Here is a 16,640-nt window from a genome sequence, read left to right as displayed (position 1 = left end):
CAAAAAATCTTTTCTGAAAAAAATGAGAAGGAGGAGGAGGAGGAAAGATAAGTAGGTCACTGTCTTGCACCTATAATACAAAGTGAAGAAAGTTTGTTTTGGAAAGTAAGTCCTGGGGGATCTGACCCACAAACCCGAGTAAGGGTAGGAGGCCAGTGGCAACAGCTGCCTGGTGTTGGTTGCTGAAGCGTTAAAAAGTGCCACGACGGAGCTGTCAGGAGGCAGCCCTTGGGAGCCAGGGCTCAGTGTGCTGTTACCGTAGGGGCTGTGTGCTGAGGGGTGGGGATGGAGGTTATTTCTTAGCTCTCTTGCTAGCTCCATAATTGTTTGTTGCTAGCCACCCCCTCAGTTGCTACAACACTGGCTCTTGTTCTGCTGGGACTGCTCATGGAGATCCACACCCCAGCTTCGGCCTGCTGTACCCCCCAGATTCTGGGGTTCACTCTTTGGCAACTTCTTAGCTATTGCCAGGAAGAGATCATTCACGTTCATAGCTGTCTTGGCTGAAGTCTCCATGAACGATAAGCTGTTGTCATCTGCATACACCTGGGCCTCTTCATACTCCACCCGGGCACTCAGTGCCCGTCACTCATTCACCCCCAACCCCCGCCCTCCTCCCCTTCCACCACCCCTAGTTCGTTTCCCAGAGTTAGAAGTCTTTATGTTTTCATGTTTCTTACTTTTCTCTAATTTTATGTCATACAAGGAGTCTTTTCATTGTAAAGTTGCATTTGTCAAAATTCTCATGAATGCTATCATCAAATATTTAGAGCAGATAGTGAAAAGTGAAAGTCAAATGCTTTATATTTAGCATATTTGGACACTTAGGATTTTCTCAGTTATTCTCCACCTTGGCTGCAGATTCTAATCACCTGAAGGGCTTTAAAAAAAATTCCAACTCCTAGGCTACAGCTGAGATCAAATAAACTAGAATTTCCGGAGGGTGGGACCCATGAGCAATAATTAGCAAGTTCCCCAGGTGATTTCAACATGTAGTCAAATTTGAGAACCACTGCTCCAGAACAGTGGTTGTCAAATCTGTCTGCGTATTAGACTCACTTGAATACTTTTCAGAGTTTATACCAGCCAAACCAGCGACCATTTATTCGGGACCTACTGTAGGTCCGGCATGGTGCCACACAGTTTAAATATGTTGCTTTCTTTGCATTTCACAATACTACAACATGAATTCATAATATTCCTAATCTCGAACACAACCCTAAGAAGTAGGCATTATTTTCTCATTTCAGAGACTTTAAATTCCATGAAGATTTATCTATTTTATATGCCTTATCTTTAGAAACTAGCATAGTACCCAGCACAAAATAAACAAGTGATAAACATTTGCTTAATGAACAAGCAAACAGAATTTCATGTGAAAAAAGTTACAGAAGTCAAGAAATTTTCCAAAAACTGTAGAGGCAGTATTTAAAGCCATGTGCAACTGATTCAAGAACCCATGCTTTCCATACCCTGCTACATTGCTTTTCTTGTTTGCCTATGAAACTATACCAATTTTCCATAGTAGCACCAGCAGTAATCAGATAGGCAAATTTTAAAACTCGAAACAAATTCATCTTTTTGTACCATCTCAAGCACCCTCCCAAGTGTTCCTATAATCCATTCCAGAGCCATTGCTTACACTCACCAATGCACATATACAGTATAGCGAATCAACATTAATGAGCTTGAGGATACTATGGGAAGCTCCGCCATCAAACCCAGCTGAACCCAATGTCTCCTTCATGACATCCTAGAAGAATGCTAGACAACACTAATTTCTCCCTTTCTTTAGATTCCTAAAATAATTATCATTTCTATCATTCATTTTGGTACACATTACATCCTGTCTCCTATGTGTAAGTTTCATGGAAGCATGCTCTGTATATCCAGTAGGATGACACAATCTCTAAAGACAGGTAATAATAGCATATACTGTGTTTCGGATACTATCTGAGCACCTTGTATATATTAACCTATTTATCCTTAGAATAACCAGTTGAAGTAGGTACTTTTAATATACTAATTTACAAATGAAAAAAAGTTATATTGAAATATAGTTATCAAAATATCTTTAAATTTACAGAATATGGTAATATATTTTCTTCATTTTAACACATTTCATAACAAGATTACCAGTTCTAAAATGATCATAAATTTGAAATAAGATGACCTCAAATTTTATTTAAATATAATTATAACTTTTTACGTGACATGGAATTATCTGTGTTGTCTATTGCTGACAAAGCCATACATTAAGGTCTTTTTATTACAGTGGTCTGTTGCCTACTTTCAAAATCAAAGGAAATGCTAATTTGGGGGATAGGGGAAAAAAGAGATGTAATTTTCCTGATCCAGTTCCACATAGCAGTTAAATTTAATTAGCAAAAGCCCAGGATCCATGAACTCCAAAATAAGACCTCCTGGCCCGGAAACAGTTATTAGGCATTGAACCACCTGCTACTTCATATGTTCAAATCTTTATGTAGGAGAAAATCAAGGTAGAAGATGTACTTTACTCCCTATTAACTTGGAAATATATTTTGGTTGTATTCACATCAATTATTAGTGACCATTTGAATCAAGATTTAGAGTACTCTGTTGACTTGGTTGGGCTGGGAAGGCATTCAGAGATATTGTAAAGAGAACTGACTTGTACCTTTGGTAATTTTTCCAAAAATGTCATCAATGTTCAGGGACCATAAAAGAAAAACAAAAGAAAAATTAAAATTGTAACCAGTGCTTGCTAGCTTCTATTTTTGTACATAGCATCTATTTAACCAAAAAGGTTGACATTCAATAACATACATTCAGCTTTCCCATAAAGTACAAGTTCAGGCTATGAGGAAGCAGATTATTTTTTATTTCATGCTAGGGCAAGATACTGACAAAAAGTCAAAACCTTAACTATAGTAGAGGGATCTTAAGTCAGCTATCAAATTGAAATTGCTATCTTTCTTGTTAATGAGCACCAACAAAATTTTGCATGTTATAAATTGCAGAAAGAGCTTTATTTTGTTTTGGATAAGGCAATTCATTCATGATATATTCAGGCTAATGAATATGATTTTCTGTTATATTTAATGAATACATGTCTGCTTTTATGTAGTAGTTCTATTAGACACAGTGGCACAGATTTAGCTAAAACTTGCAGGTACTTAGTTCTCGCTTAGAGAGAGAATATTTTCTTTAGGGAACAAAATAAACCAAAATGCTTATTAATGTATCTTTTGAAAAAATAAACATGTTTAAATGTTCTACTAGTCTCTACTAAAGTTATGAAGCGAGCTGTTTATCTTTGAAACCTGCCAGACAGCAGCAATACATCATATCTGAGTACTTTGTTATACCTACATGGGGTAGGCAATAAAGCTTAACTTAGGGTCATAAGCATTTAGTAGTGCCAGTTTGATTTATAAGAAACATACCAGAGATGACAGTCAAATTTTATGGTGGACTATGCTACAATTTTGATGTTTTGACTCATAATTTAATACATTTGTGCAATTAGAGCTAAATATAAATACTTGAGTTTTTTTCTTTTCAGAAACTATTAGTATTCCCACAAAATACTATGTTCTTAAGTAGCTTATATATCCGTAAAAAGATTATGCTTCAAGTAACCTGGAAAAACCATTGTTAATAAAATTTAAATTCCCAAAAGACAGGAATTTTTCAATTCAAATATTATTTGGAACGATAAAAACATATTTAAATTTGAAGAAAAAGATTGTTCAAAAGCTGAGTTTTAATTTTTTTCATCATAGTCTTCTAACTAAAAATTATCCAGCTGTACCTCATTATATTTTTTTGCCCAAAATATTCATGACATCACCATTAGAACAATTTAAAATTCTGGCATATTAATTACAAAGCTTGAATTGTGAGAAAAAATATTTTAATGGATAAATTAGTAGTGAACCAAAAACAAAATAGTGGAACTAGAACATTACTTATTTCCTTACTACATGAATAATAAGTTAAATAAAATCAGTAGAGCAAAATGATGATAGTTTCAAATGGACTAGGACAAAAAAATGTCAGAGTGGATTCATCCATGCAAATGAAATTTCATTCCCAGAACATTAGTCAAATAAGAGGCTCTGAAATGTTCTTTTGGTCAACTTTCCTGTAAACATTGATTCCAGAGTCATAAAATGAAAAAAAAAATTAAGAAATGTTTTATCTCAATAATCTATTTTTCCAGTTAGGCATTTACTAGAAGAAACTTGGGGGTTTTTTTGTTTGCTAGATAACATTATATATATATTTAAAATTTTTTACTTAAATTCCGGTTAACATACAAAGTAATATTAGTTTCAGGTGTACAATATACTGATTCAACACTTCCATGCTTCACCACCACTCAACACAACAAGAGCACTCCTTGATCCCCATCACCTATTTATACCATTTCCCCACACCCCCGCCCCTGGTAACTATCAGCTTGTTCTCTATAGTTAAGAGTCTTTCTTGATTTGATTCTCTCTCTCTCTTTTCTCTTAGGCTCCTATTGTGTTTGTCTTTCTTTGACTGACTTGTTTTGCTTAGCATAACATTCTCTAGCTCCATCCACATCATTACAAATGGCAAGATTTTATTCTTTTTTATGTCTGAGTAATATTCCATTGTGTGTATACATATATATGCATGTGTATGTGTTTATCACCTCTTCTTTATCCATTAATCAATCAATAAACAATAATTTGACTATTTCATAATGCTCATATAAACATTGGGGTTAATATATCCATTTGAACTAGTATTTTTGTATTCTTTGTGTAAATATCTAGTAGTGTAATTGCCTGATTGGAGGGTAGTTCTATTTTTAACATTTTGAGAAAACTCCATACTGTTTTCCAGAGCAACTGTACCGCTTTGCATTCCCACCAACAGTGCTAGAGGGTTTCCCATTCTCCACATCCTCTCCAATACTTGTTGTTTTTCTGTTATTGATTTTAGCCATTCTGACTGGTGTGAGGTGATATCTCATTGTAGTTTTGATTTGCATTTCCCTGATGATAAGTGATATTGAGCATTTTTTTCATATGTCCATTGGCTATCTGCATGTTTTCTTTGGAAAAATGTCTATTCATGTCTTCTGTCCATTTTTTAATTGGATTATTTCTTTTTTGGGTATTGACTTTTATGAGTTCCTTATATATTTATTTTGGATACTAACCCTTTATCAGATATGTGATTTTAGATATCTTCTCCTATTTTGTAGGTTTTTAGTTTTGTTGATTGTTTCCTTCACTGTTTAGAAGCTTTTTATTTTGATGAAGTCCCAATAATTTATTTTTGCTTTTCTTTGATTTGCCTTAGGAGACATATCTAGAAAGAAGTTGCTACAGCCGATGTCAAAGAAGTTACTGACTTTGTTCTCCTCTAGAATTTTTATGATTTCACGTCTCCCATTTAGGTCTTTAATCCATTTTTAATTTATTGTTATATATGGTTTAAGAAAGTGGTCCAGATTCATTCTTCTGCATCTTGCTGTCCCGTTTGCCCAACACAATTTGTTGAAGAGACTGTCTCTTTTCCATTGAATATTTTTTCTCGCTTTGTCAAAGATTAATTAACCATATAATTGTGGGTCCATTTCAGGGATTTCTATTCTGTTACATTGATCTATGTTTCTGTTTTTGTGCTAGTCCCATATTGTCCTAATGACTACAGCTTTGTAATATAGCTTGAAGTCTGGAATTGTGATGCCTCCAGCATTGCTTTTCTTTTTCAAGATTGCTTTGGCTATTCGGGGTCTTCTGTGGTTCCATTGAAAATGTAGGATTATTTGTTCTTGCTCTGTGAAATATGCTGGTGGTATTTTGATAGAGATTGCATTAAATCTCTGAATTGCTTTAGGTAGTATAACATTTTAACAATATTTGTTTTTCCAATCTATGTGTATGGAATGTCTTTCCATTTCTTTGTGTCATCTTCTATTTCTTTTGTCAGTGTTTTATAGTTTTCAGAGTACAACTCTTTCATCTCTTTGGTTAGGTTTATTCCTAGGTATCTTATGGTCTTTGGTGCAATTATAAATAATATCGATTCCTTAATTTCTCTTTCTGCTGCTTCATTCTTGGTGTATAAAAATGCAACAGATTTCTGTAGGTTGATTTTGTGTACTGCAACTTTACTGAATTTCTGTATTAGTTCTAGCAGGTTCTTAGTGGAAGCTTTTGGGTTTTCTTTGTATTTTACCATGGCATCTGCAAACAGTGAAAGTTTTACTTATTCCTTGCTGATTTGGATGCCTTTTGTTTCTTTTTGTTGTCTGATTATTATGTCTAGGATTTCCAGAGTATGTTAAATAACAGTGCTAAGAGTTGATATCCCTGTCTTGTTCCTGGATGAAGAAGAAAAGCACTCATTTTTTCCCCTTTGAGGATAATAGCTGTGGTTTTTCATAGATGGCCTTATGCTGAGGTAGGTTTTCTCTAAGCCTTGATTGTTAAGTGTTATTATGAATACATATACTTTGTCAAAGGCTTTTTCCACATCTATTGAAATTATCATATGTATCTTATCCTTTTTTTTTTGTTAATGTGATTTATCTCTTTGACTGTTTTGTGAATATTGAACCATCCTTGCAACCCAGGAATAAATCCCACTTGACCATGGTGAACGATTTTTTTTAAAGTTGCACTGATTTTGGTTTGCTTGTATTTTGTTAAGGATTTCTGCATCTAAGTTCATCAGATATTGACATGTAGTTCTTTGGGGGGATGTCTTTATCTTATTTTGGTATCAGGGTAATGCTGGTCTCATAGAATTAATTTGGAAGTTTTCCTTCCTTTCCTATTTTTTGGAATACCTTGAGAAGAATAGGCATTAATGCTTCTTTAGATAGTAGAATTTGCCTGTGAAGCCATCTGGCCTGGACTTTTGTTTGTTGGAAATTTCTTTTTACTACTGATTCAATTTCTTAGCTGGTTATCAGTCTGTTCAAGTTTCTATTTCTTCCTGTTTCAGTATGTTCTTAGGAATGTATCCATTTCTTCTGTTTTCCAGTGTGTTGGTATATATTTTTTCGTAATATTCTTTTATAATTGTTTTTATTTCTCTAGTGTTAGTTTTCTCCTTTCTTATTTATGATTCTGTTTATTTGGGTCCTTTATCTTATTTTTAATTTTTTAAAAAAATTATTTAAATTCAATTAACATATAATCTATATGTTAGATTACATGTTAGATCACATGTCTAATGTATTATTGGTTTCAGATGTAAAGGTCAGTGATTCATCAGTTTTATGTAACACCCAGTGCTCATTACATCACGTTCCTTCTTTAATGTCCATCACCCAGTTATTCCATCCCCCCAACTTTCTCCCCTCCAGTGATCCTCAGTTTGTTTCCCATGATTACAAGTCTCTTATGATTTGTCTTTTTCTTTAGGGGCACCTAAGTGGCTCAGTCCATTGAGCATCTGACTTTCTTTTCTTTTGATATGTCTGGCTAGAGGTTTATCAATTTTATTATTTTTTTTCAAAGAACCAGCTCCTGGTTTAATTGATCTATTCTACTGTATCTTTTACTTTCTATATCATTTAGTTCTGCTGTAATCTTTGTTATTTCCTTCCTTCTATTCACTTTAGGCTTTGTTTATTGTTCTTTTTCTAGCTTCTTTAGGTGTAAAGTTAGGTTGTATATTTGAGATTTTTGTTGCTTCTTGACATAGGCCTTTATTGCTATGTACTTCCTTCTTAGGACCACTTTTGCTGCCTCCCAAATGTTTTGAACCATCATGTTTTCATTTTCTTGGCATCCATGTATTTTTTTTATCTTCTTTTATTTTCTGGTTGACCCCTCCATTGTGTAGTAGCATGTTGTTTTACCACTATGTATTTTTGGTCTTTCCACATTTTTTTTGGTCTTTCCACATTTTTTAATGTAATTGACTTCTAGTTTCATAGCATTGTGGTCAGAAACGGTGCATAGTGTGACTTTAATCTTGTATTTGTTGAGGCCTGTTTTGTGGGCCAATACATGATCTAGTCTGCAGAATGTTCCAAGTGCAGTTGAAAAGAATGTGTATTCTGCTATTTTAGGATGGAGTGTTCTGAATATATATGTTAAATCCATCTGTTCCAGTATGTCATTCAAAGCCATTATTTCCTTGTTGAAATTCTGTTTAGATGATCTGTCCATTGATGTAAGTGGGGTTAACATCCCCTACAATTATTGTACTATTATCAGTTAGCTTCTTTATGTTTGTTATTAATTGTATTATGTGTTTGGGTGCTTTCAAATTGGGTGCATAAATATTTACAATTATTATGTCTTCTTGTTGGATCATCTCCTTTATTATTATAGAGTATCCTGCTTTGTCTTTTCTTATTGTCATTGTTCTTAAATCTAATTTGTTCAGTACAAGTATTGCTACTGATTTTTTTGATATCCATTTGCAAGATAAATGTTTCTCCCTCCCCTCACATGTACTCTACATGTGTGTTTAGGTCTAAGATGGGTCTCGTATAAGCAGCATATAGATGGGTCTTGTTTTTTTAAATCAATTCTGGCACCTCATGTCTTTTGATTGGAGAACTTATTCTTTTTATATTCACAGTAATTACTGATAGATATGTATTTATTGCCATTTTTTTACTTGGTTTTATGGTTATTTTTGGAAATATTCTCTGATCCTTTCTTATCTTTGTCTCATGTTCTGCTGATTTTCTTAAGTGATATATTCGGATTTCTTTCTCTTTATTCTTTGCATGTTTATTAGTGTTTTGATATATGGTTACCATTAGGTTTGTATATAACCTCTTTTGCAAATAGCAGTCTATATTAAGTTGGTGGTCATTTAAGTTTGAACTCATTCTTTTCTCCTCTCCTACCCACATTTTGGGTATATTATTATGTTTTATATCCTTTTATATTGTGAATTCTTGACAGATTTTTTTAAGGATTTTATTTATTTATTCATGAGACACACACACACACACACACAGAGAGGGAGGCAGAGACACAGGCAGAGGAAGAAGCAGGCTCCATGCACCGGGAGCCCGACGTGGGATTTGATCCCGGGTCTCCAGGATCGTGCCCTGGGCCAAAGGCAGGCGCCAAACCTCTGAGCCACCCAGGGATCCCTCTTCAATGCTTTTCTTAAGCCCAGGATGTATTCTTATGATTGCTGCTTTAAATTCTCCATCAGGCATGTTGCTTACATCCATTTTGCTTAAATTTCTGTCCATTAGCCTTATTTTATTATTTCATCGGGGATAAATTCCTCTATCTTCTCATTGTACTAAGTCTCTGACTTCTTCTGTATGTTAGTAAAGCCATTTATGTCTCCTGCTCTTGAATGTAATGGCCTTATGAAAAAGAGTTCCTGTAGTACCCAGAGCCTTGTGGTTCAGGGAGTGCCTCCAGTATGTGCTTTGTGACCTCTGCTGCTGTATTCTTCAGCCTAGTCATCTGTAGAGGCTGTCCTTGCCTGTTGTCAATAGTGTTTGGTTTCTGGCCTGAATAAGGCAAATTTTCACTAGGTGAGCTCTGGTCTTCTTGTGAAATGAAACCTGTCATTACCCCCACCAGAACAGAGGCCCTGCAAAATTCTCTAGCCTCAAGACATTTTGTGGGCAGAGGTTTGTGCTAATCTTTTTTTCAGGAGGGGCCCACTGCTCTGGGACCAAGGTAAGCATGACTAAGAAAGGTTGTTCCATCCAAGCACAGCAGAGTGGGGCTTCCCGTAAGCAAGTTAGGCAGCCAGACACTGTGCTGAGTCCCACAGTTGGCTCTGTGTTTATGCAAAGGGGGAAGAGAGGGAAATGGTGCTGGCTGTTCCTTTGTTCCTGGAGCAGTGTCTCCATGAATGCTGCCTCTGAGGAACATACCCCAGGGAGAATGAATACACTCCCATTGTGTGCCCCAGGTGCTCTTCTGATCACTGTTTCCACACTGTATGTCCTCAGGGTTGTTTGGCTGCCTTCTCTCTAAAGTCAGCATAGTGCCCTCTGTGCGCTATCCCAGCCAAGCCTGCTGACCTTTAAAATGACAAGATTTAAGTCCTATTGGCTGCAAGAACTTATGAAATTCAACCTCTCATTTTCCATGTCAATGGTTATAGGTCAACATCATCCTTGTGTGTTCCTCTTCCTTTCTCTCTCTCACCCTTCTCCATGACCACAGCACTCCCCCCTCCACAGCAACCATGATCCATTTCTCCCCTAAACCCAGTCTCTACTCCTCCTACTTTCTTTGATATGTCTACTTTTCTCTTTAGTTGTGGTTTGTTCTGTCAGTCCCAGGGTGATTTATGGGGCATTTGGGGTGATTTGAAGTTATCTAATTGTATTCATGGTATGAGCTGAGCCTACTGTCCTCCTACTCTGCTGCCATCTTCCTTCCTCTCTACAAGAACCTTGGTTTTGACAGATTATTATTATTATTATTATTATTGGCTGATTATTACTAAATTATATATTTTGGTCTGTGAAATTAAATTTAAGTACAAAGTTTCTTATGGTTCATAAATCTCTAATGTTTTCTTTCCATAATTCAACATGTGGTTTGGACTCTAATACAATATTTTAGTAATGGATGGACTTACTAAATGGAGCTTGTGAGTTTTTAATGCAGAAAAAGTCCAAAAATAGAAGATATGCAACCAACTATAACTCTGACACTGATATGTTACCACTAAGATTTGATATCAGTAAACTTCTACAGATGGCATGCTTTACAGTTAGCACTTCTTTTATTTTTTATTATTCCTCACAATAACATTTTAAATAGATTCAAACAGGTTAAATAACTTGCCCAACATAAATAGAAAAGCCAAAACTATAATTCAAACCTGAGTCTCAGGTTTGTGTCTTATAATTACCTCCAAAAAATTTAATACTCCACAATGGACATTAATAAAATAGAGATAGGCAGAGCTGGAGCTTCCAGGTAATATAGTTATCAATTCCCAAAATTTCTTCTTCTAACTATGTGAAATAATTTCAGAGCTATGAACATTTTACATCAAAATCACACCTCAGCATTACTTCAAGACAGAATACTTAAACTACAAAATGACTGAGGGAAACAAAGTGAAATCAACAATACTTATTAAACTTAACACCAAAGAAACAAACAATCCAATCATGAAATGGGCAAAAGACATGAAGAGAAATCTCACAGAAGAAGACGTAGACATGGCCAACGTGCACATGAGAAAATGCTCTGCATCACTTGCCATCAGGGAAATACAAATCAAAACCACAATGAGATACCACCTCACACCAGTGAGAATGGGGAAAATTAATAAGGCAGGAAACAACAAATGTTGGAGAGGATGTGGAGAAAAGGGAACCCTCTTACACTGTTGGTGGGAATGTGAACTGGTGCAGCCACTCTGGAAAACTGTGTGGAGGTTCCTCAAAGAATTAAAAATAGACCTGCCCTACGACCCAGCAATTGCACTGTTAGGGATTTACCCCGAAGATTCAGATGCAATGAAACGCTGGGACACCTGCACCCCAATGTTTATAGCAGCAATGTCCACAATAGCCAAACTGTGGAAGGAGCCTCGGTGTCCATCGAAAGATGAATGGATAAAGAAGATGTGGTTTATGTATACAATGGAATATTACTCAGCCATTAGAAACGACAAATACCCACCATTTGCTTCAACGTGGATGGAACTGGAGGGTATTATGCTGAGTGAAGTAAGTCAATCGGAGAAGGACAAACAGTGTATGTTCTCACTCATTTGGGGAATATGAATAATAGTGAAGGGGAATATAAGGGAAGGGAGAAGAAATGTGTGGGAGATATCAGAAAGGGACACAGAACATAAAGACTTCTAACTCTGGGAAATGAACTAGGGGTGGTGGAAGGGGAGGAGGGCGGGGGGTGGGGGTGAATGGGTGACGGGCACAGAGGGGGACACTTGACGGGATGAGCACTGGGTGTTATTCTGTATGTTGGTAAATTGAACACCAATAAAAATTAATTTATAAAAAAAAAAAACAATACTTAGTACACACTCATTCACATTCATTCCTCCACACTTCTGCCCTGCTACCGAGCTTTGTAACAAGCAAATGCAGACTGGGAAAAGCTGTGAGGATGACTGGAGTTAGCAAAGGTCCTAAGGGTGATTTGGAATGTGTACCTAAAAGATTAAACCAACCCTAAATCAAAACACAGTGATAACGTGTCCAGGCAAAACAGAGTATGAGTACAGGTAGGAAATTTCAAAATAAATTTGATTTAAAGGGCCAAAGGCAATTTATAGAGATATATAAAATTTGAAAGGACAGTTTTACAATCCCTTAGCTTCTGGGGATGAATAAAGGGTAAAAGGAAGGGAAAAAAACAGTCTGTGGCAACTAGATGATGTGAAAAAAAGATGAAAAAAATGTAAATTTAACATCCTGAAAAATAAAAGACAAATTTAAAATCAAAGATTCACAACATTCAAAACTCTCTTTTACCATCAAAATAAGCAAACTGAAGCAGAGAACAAAATATTACTCTGGACTAGAGTAGAACCTGGACTCTGCTAGATTGACAATAAAGAGTAACATTAAATGAAGAATCTTGTAAATCACCCCAATACCATAAAATGAGGAAGAGGAATGTAATATACATAAAGAAATATTTACAAAATAGGGAATGAAATTTCACTCAACTGAGTAAACCAACCGTGAAAAACACCCTTGAACCAGAATAAAACTGCAAGTCTACACTACAAAAAGAATTAAATATATTAAAACTAGCACTTAACAATATGAAAAACTAAAAACAAACACAAGGAATAGGAAATCTCATTTCTTGCTGTTGGGAATGCGAAATGGAATGATATGGCCAATTTGGAAGACAATTTATTAATTTATTACTAAGCTAAACATAATCTTATCATATAATCTAGCAATCATGATCTTAGGTTTCAACTTATTTAAAAACTTAGGTCCATACAAACACCTACACATAAATAAAGCTTGTAAGCAAACAAGTTGTACTTTAATACATGAATGAATAAACTGTGTTATATCTATATAAGAAATACTATTCAGCAATAAAAAGAAATGAGCCATGAAGCCACACAAAAACGCCTAGGTGGCTCAGTGGCTCAGGGTGTGATCCTGGGTTCCGGGGATCGAGTCCCACACCAGGCGAAACACAGGGAGCCTACATCTTCCTCTGCCTTTCTCTGCCTCTCTCTCTGTGTGTCTCTCATGAATAAATGAATAAAATATTAAATAAAACATGGATGAATCTTAAGTGCACATTACTAAGTAAAAGAAGCCACTCTAAAAGGCAACATAATGTATTATACCATTTATATTACATTCTAAATAAAAGCAAGATTCTAGAGATAGTAAATAGATCAGTGGTTGCCATGGGTTTTCTGTGGGGAGGATTGAATCAATGAATCCTATGGAGAGCCATAAAAAAAACTAATTCAGTTAAGTGACTGAGGTTGACATCAGAATTATAAGTTATATTGTAATATGTATTCTTGATATTCTTGATATGATATGATGAGAATGGCGTTTTAGTTCTTGTGGCCTTCCTCCCTCACATCCGTATTTCCAATTTAATCATGAGAGAAACACCAGACACAGCCCAGGGGAGGGGCATTCTACAAAATCCTTGATAAATACTCCTGAATACTATCAAGGCTATCAAAACCAAGAAAAGTTTAAGACACTATCACAACCAAGAGGGGCTTAAAAAGACATGAAAAGTAAGTATAATATGGTGCTCTGGATGTGATCCTAAAATACAGAAATAATGCTAAATAAAAATTAAGGAAACATAAATAAAGTATTCATTTCTATTAATAAGAGTATAACAATATTGGCTCATTAATCATGACAAATATACCATGATACAGAAACATGTAATAACAGGAAACTGGATATGAAATTTATAGGAACTCCATACCATTTTCCTAATTTCACTATAAATTTAAAACACCCAAAAATATGATGTTTACTTAAAATATTAAACTATTTAACAAAGAAATTGTGAATCAAGGATTTTATATCCAGCCAAGGTGTATTTTAAATATCAATGTTATTAAGGGGTGCCTGGATGACTCAGTGGGTTAAGAGGCTGCCTTTGGCTCAGGTCGTGATCCCAAGGTTCTGGAATTAAGGACCACATCAGGCTCCCTGCTCAGTGAGGAGTCTGCTTCTCCCTCTGCCATGCCCTCTCACTTGTGTTCTGTATCATAAATAAATAAATAAATAAATAAATAAATAAATAAATAAATAAATAAAATTTATTTTATTTTATTTTTAAAAAGATTTTATTTATTCATTCATGAGAGACAGGGAGAGAGAGGCAGAGACACAGGCAGAGGGAGAAGCAGACTCCCCACAAGGAGCCTGTTGTGGGACTCGATCCTGGATCCCAGGATCATGCCCCGAGCCGGAGGTAGACACTCAACTGCTGAGCAACTCAGGCGTCCCAATAAAAATCGTTAAAAAAAATAAATATCAGTGTTAATAAAATAAAGTTTCAACATAAGAGAATTTAAGAGCATAGAACCACAGTCACTAGGGGCTGGGTGTTGAGGAAGATGGGGAGGGATTGGCCAAAGGACACAAATTTTCAGTCATAAGATAAATAAATTCTAAAGATCTAATGTAGGTCTTAGTGATTGTTTAATAATGTTGAATCATATACTTGAAGTTTACTAAGACAGTGGATCTTAAGTTTTCTCACCACATTAATAAAAGTAATTATGAAAGGCAATAGATATGTTAATTTGCTTAACTGGTAATCATTTTACAATGAATACATATACCAAACCATAATGTTATACACCTTAAATATATAAATTTTTATTTGTCAATTATACCTCAATAAAGATTGAAATATTTTTAAAAAGAACTTAGGAATTCTTCACCCATAGCCTTTCTTGAGCAATCTACTAGAAGATGAATTGTTATACAAGTGATGACAGCAAAAGGACCAATGTTGAATATTTAAAAACATAAGTGTACATTATAAAACTAAACCTAGGTGAAGATGAAGGTAAATAAATTGATTTATAAGTGTTAATGTATTATAAGAAAATTAAAATTATGCATCTAAAAAATCAAAGAAAAGAGAGAGGAAAATAAAAAATACAGTTGTATAGCATGGGTAGGTTTTAAAGAATACTGGGAAAAAAATAAAAACCAAACAAAATCAAAACCAAAAGCAACCAAACAAAACTCCAAACAACCAAACCAGAGAGTAAAGTGTTAAATAAGAAAACAGGGGAACAGGGAACTAAACTCATTTTTCAGAAAATATAAGCATGGGTTAGTATAAGTACAAACATTTCCTTGTTGTGTCTATTGAGAAGACTTAGACAGAATGACAATCCAGTAGCAAAGCATACCTTGTGCCTATATTTTTGTTTCTAAGTACCACTTTCCAATGAAAGAAACCAGAGCTCACTGGAGAAATGGCTGATTTTAAGTCTGGAGCAAGTGAAACTGAAGGTGGGCTTGCAGCATCTTATAGTGCATAAGACTGTTCTCAAGATACACAAGGTTGGAGGCATGTCAAAGGGACACAGGAATCAATCTGAAAGAGCTCCCAATGGCCAAAATTAGAATAAAATAAACATCATAATGGGCACCTGGGTGGCTCAGGCACTTAATTGTCTCCCTTCAGCTTGGGTCATGATCCCAGGGACCTGGAATCAAGCCTCATATCTGACTCTCTGCTCAGTGACATATGTGCTTCTCCCTCTCCTTCTGCCCCTCCTCCACACTTGTGTTCTCTCTCTCTCAAATAAATAAATAAAATTTTTAAAAAAATAACATAGTACTATATACAAAAGTATTTTAATATTTATATTTTACTATATGAAATATGCATTATAGATCATTACATACAGTGCTGTATATTATTAAATATTATGTTTATATTTTATTGTATAAAAATAAATTTATTTTGAGCAGCAAAACATGTTAGATTTTAATCAAAAGTATAAAATAAATATATATGACCCCATATGGACATGAATAAGTTATTGAATAAATAAATAAGTGGATCAGAAGAAAAATTGTTAGATAAAAATTTCAGGGACGCCTGGGTGGCTCAGCAGTTGAGCGTCTGCCTTTGCCTCAGGGCGTGATCCGGTCCCAGGATTGAGGCCCGCATTAGGCTCCCTGTGAGGAGCCTGCATCTCCCTCTGTCTGTGTCTCTGCCTCTCTCTGTGTGTCTCTCATGAATAAATAAATAAAATTTTTAAAAAATTCAAAATATACATAAATGCTGCTCCAAAAGCTAGATCTTAATTTCTTGCACCCTGGAGTATGGAATAGACTGAATCTTACATCCAAAGTATAGAATACTATAAGTATAGTATATTTATAGAATCCTTACTATTTTAACTACTCTATTCTTTATTCTCAAGATGATTTTGGCTATTCAGGGTTTTTTGTATTTCCATACAAATTTTAGGATTGTTTGTTCTATTTCTGTGAAAAATGCTAGTGGGATTTTGATAAGTATTGCATTGAATCTGTAGATTACTTTGGGTAATATAGATATTTTAACAATATTAATTCTTTGAATCAATGAGCACAGAATATCTTTCCATTTGCTTGTGTCTTTTCAACTTCTTTCATCAATATCTTATGGTTTTCAGTGTATAGGTCTTTCACCTCCTTGATTAAATTTATTCCT

Source organism: Nyctereutes procyonoides, unplaced genomic scaffold (genome assembly GCF_905146905.1).
Source record: "Nyctereutes procyonoides isolate TBG_1078 unplaced genomic scaffold, NYPRO_anot_genome, whole genome shotgun sequence".
In the NCBI taxonomy this organism is placed as follows: Eukaryota; Metazoa; Chordata; class Mammalia; order Carnivora; family Canidae; genus Nyctereutes; species Nyctereutes procyonoides.
The sequence above is the reverse complement of the archived record's forward strand: the minus strand, read 5'-3'. Positions refer to the sequence as shown.